We start from the raw sequence: 4,137 nt of genomic DNA, 5'->3' as shown, positions 1-4,137 counted from the left end.
GACACAAGCTATAACAAGTACCTTCTATATATTAGATGTGCAATAAGCCCTGTTACTCATGAGGACTATAGGAACATGGATGAATGTGACAATCTTTAAAAATAGAAAAGTTTGGTCTACTGTGGAGATAGGAAATAAATAAATAACTAGTGCAAGGTAGCTGGTGAAATAGCCATGTGAGAAATCTGGGCTGGAAAGATTTCTTCAGTTTAGCAAGAAATAAAGAGAAGAATCTGGAAGAGCTCCCAGGAAAAGGAAAGAAGCTTAGCAAGTCTTGATGAGCGCCCACTGTCAGGTATGCAGGCCCTCGAGGCATGAGGACAGCCTGCTGAGTAGCAAGCACCTACCATACACCACACTGCATTGTAGCATCAGGCGTTGTTCGATATTTCTGATATTTTTTACTTCTCTCTGACTTAAATAACAAGCTTCAAAAATGTCTCTACTGAATTGAGATAATTATTTTAAAAAGGGAGAAAGATGTTGTGCTATTTAATAAATACTTAATAAATAGTAATTATCCCAATTCTGAGGTAGAAAATGACCTAGAGAGAAAGGCAAAAGTTAAATATAAGCTCAAATTTTAGGGGAATCTCTTGAACAACTTAAGTGTTACAGAATTGGGATTGGCAGCTTTGCTTGTATTCCTTATTACTGGTTGTAGAGCCAAGCCGCCTGTATCCTGGGAATGGGTTCATTATCATGTTCGGGATAATTACTCTTAAAAATCACTGTTTATTTCTATGATATTTAGAGGAAGCCCACATGATCTTTTTTTTTCACATGATCTTAATAGAATTAAAAACCAAATGTAATGTAGGAATTGTTGAAGATCTAAGTGTGTGGATTGAAAAGAATCTATACTGAAAATGTGAACATAATTCCCATAATTTTTGTACCTCTTAAACCCTAATCTCAACTAAAATCCAAAAATGTATCATTCTAAGAATTCTTATACAGCAAAATTTATGAACACAAAGTAGCATTTCATCATCTCCTCAAAGGAAAGCCTGAGAACTGAGGGCCAAATTTTAGCTTTCCCAATAAACACCTCCAGCTCACTGTTAGAGCGCTGCTAGGAAAGGGGCTGGAAAAGCAACAATACAGACACAAAGTATGTGCCTAAGGAAGGTTTTGAGTGTCCTATAAATCTGTCTCCAAGATAGGATGGGGACAGGGAGTTATTTAGGCTGTAAAACATACACTGAAGAAGAATAAATGCAGAGGGGCTGAAGCACCCATTAAGGACAGCCTCCATACTTGTTACCAGCAGCATACAGAACACAGCCCACAGATAATTCCTCTTCCCCAGGAACCCTGCTGCTTCCCAAACTCTAAGAGGAAATGCCCAAGTAGACATGACAGCTTTGCTTAAGCAGCACACATCACTAAATTGATTTGGGCCTTTGCCTCTCCTATAGAAAAGAGAAAGGAGAGCATCAGATATTATGGTAAATCTGGGATGTGCCTAATCTTTCTGTGTACTCCACTGAGGCCAAAACCATATGCTCCCACAACACAAGAGGATCCAGCTGAGAGGAAGGTGCCCCACACTGCTGGACATGTATTAATACTTCTTCCTTTAAAAGGGCCCACCTGGTTTGTCAGTTCACCAAATCTTCTCATTTTAGCAATGCTTGCCAACTATAACAACATTAGTATCATAGGAAATTTTAAAACTCCTTAAGCCTTAAAAAGTGTACATGACACGACTTGGATGAAATAAGGGGAAATGTTGCCAAGATAAGTAAGGCCTCATAGCACAGAAGAGCACAGGTCTATGCTTAAGTGCTGGGTCTATCACTTACAAATATGTAACCTTGTATATGTTTCTTAGTCTCTTGGTGCCTCAGTTTACTCATCTGTAAAGTGAAGTCATGCCCACTTGATAGAGTATTTGGACTAAATGACTAAAAATTTATAATGTGATTACAGGGAGGTCTGGCCTCTCATAGGCACCATACAGGAGTTAACTGTTCGACTGCTACTGTTGGTGTATTCTGTAAATCTGTTTCCAATTTGTCTCCAAATTGGTGCTGTTGCTGTTGTCTTTGTACATCTTCTATAGGCAATTGAGCTTGCAACCTCTAGCCCAGAGCAGAGGATCTCATCTGAGAAGTTTGCCATGCCCTCCTTTTATGGTTTGTGTCTAGTTGTCCCCACAAAGACAGTTGTCTCCCCAAATGCAGTTAAGGGGCAGCCCTAGACGTTGTGATTAATTCATGATCCAGTGCTGGGATTATGACTGTGGGTGCTACACCCAGCCTGGGGCAACGTAACAGAGACAGACAGAGACAACGTAATGGTGACCAGGTTGCCCCTCTGTTGCATTGTTGCTGCTACTCCTCCCTGTAGCTCTTGCTGTTTTGCTGCCTTCCACTGCCATAAACTGCTGCTCTCCACCATGTGCCACTCTGCCTTGGAGCCAGCTGGAGTATGGACTGAAACCTCTACAAACTGAGCTAAATAAACCTTTCCTTCCTTCATTGGGAATTTTGGGTATTTTGTCCCAGCAATGAGAGAAAAGTAACTGAGGCCCCTCTGCACTCACACCCCCAAACACTGGGCAATGCAATGTTAGGAGACATTTTTAGTGACTGGGACTGGGTGGGAGAGCAAGCAGGGCACTACTGACATCAAGTGCACAGTGGTCAGGAATGCTGCTAAAACATCTTACAATGCCCTGGCTGATCCTCACTAGAAAGAACTGTAGTAGCTGTGCCAAGGTGGAGAAATGGTGACCAGGTTGCCCTGGGTATGCATTTCGTTCTCCAGGTCTTGCTATTCACCTAGATGTGTTGATCAGTCTCGGATTACAAATGCCCTCTGCAGTCAAAAATTTCACACTTTCCTCTTCACCTCCTTCATTCTCTCCATTTTCTTTCAGGCCCTGGGGAAATTCTTCTGCCTCCATCTTTCTCTAAAACACTAAGTCCTACTCCTGAATTAAAAGATGCCATACCTGTCTGGAGAAAGGCAGATCAAAGTGCTCAATTGTCCATCCACCATTAGCATTGCCAGCACCTAGAGAACAAAACACCAAGCAGTACCTCCCATAATAGGAACTGCCAGTAAAACCGATCATACATGTTTCCAAATTCTCCTTGGGGGCTGGTATCGCCCCTTTTGAAACCATTGTCTTAAGAGCGTTAGCTTTAAAACGGTAAATGAAATATCAGCAAAAGTGGACAAATGTGAAAAATGAGTAAAATCACAATTCTTTGTACTGTATTTACAATTCAAGTGTTCACTTCAGCAGCACATATACTACAACTGGAATGATACAGAGAAGATTAGCACAGCCCCTGGACAAGGATGATGTGCAAATTTGTGAAGCGTTCCATGTTTTTCTACTATTATGGACTACAGGACTATATTGGATTATTTTGCTGAATTCACGCACCTACAATATTTAAGTGGCAATGGAATACCCATCTCTGACAAACAAAACAAAAGGGGATATAAATAAAGGACCATTTTGTATCTGTATATACAAAATAGGATAGATACACAGCTACTTTCTCTTAATTCAATGAGAAGAAAGATTTGTACTAATAGTGTTTGGACAGGATATCATGTCTGCATCTTCTACTATGAATAACCACTACGAAGACAACAATATGCAATGTATTAATTATTGAAACTGCCCTACTAATGGGTTTTGAAACTGAGTCTTACTGCTTTTTCTCAATAAAATTAATAAAAAATACAATTCAACTGTAAAAAAAAAAAAAAAAAAAAAAAAAAAAAAAAAAAAAAAAAAAAAAGTAAAAAAAAAAAATCCCCTTTTTTCCAAAAAAAAAGAGCATTAGCTTTAATATTAATGTATATTTAAAAGAGTTTCGCTGTGCCCTGCTGCACACTTCTTCAGAGGCAATGACCAATCAAACTAACCGCCCATCAAAAGAGAGAAAAAATAGACTTACACAGTTTAACACTATTCAGCCACCTTCCATTTACTTTCTCTAACAGACATCAGCGCCAGTATTCAGAGAAACTTCAGGTTATACAGGGATATTTTTTCTATCATCCAAATAATCATTAGCTAGATCTGTGGATGGTGCCATTTCCAAGAAGTCCTTTTGATGTATCTTCATTCCACCGTTCTGTGAAGTAAACGTGTCTACCAGAGAGTCG

The 4,137-nt window shown here is 39.5% G+C and overlaps 1 non-coding gene across 1 annotated transcript; it reads left to right on the top strand.

Annotated features, from left to right (window-relative positions):
• The first annotated feature begins 3,243 nt into the window (after positions 1-3,243).
• LOC111815121 lies at positions 3,244-3,350 on the top strand. The gene has a single exon (XR_002819908.1). It is a non-coding gene; the product is annotated as a U6 spliceosomal RNA (small nuclear RNA).
• Positions 3,351-4,137: the final 787 nt, after the last annotated feature.

The sequence above is a fragment of the Octodon degus genome, unplaced genomic scaffold (genome assembly GCF_000260255.1).
Source record: "Octodon degus isolate 3935 unplaced genomic scaffold, OctDeg1.0 scaffold00011, whole genome shotgun sequence".
Classification (NCBI taxonomy): Eukaryota; Metazoa; Chordata; class Mammalia; order Rodentia; family Octodontidae; genus Octodon; species Octodon degus.
Note: the sequence above shows the minus strand (reverse complement) of the source record. Positions and strands in the feature narration are given on the sequence as shown.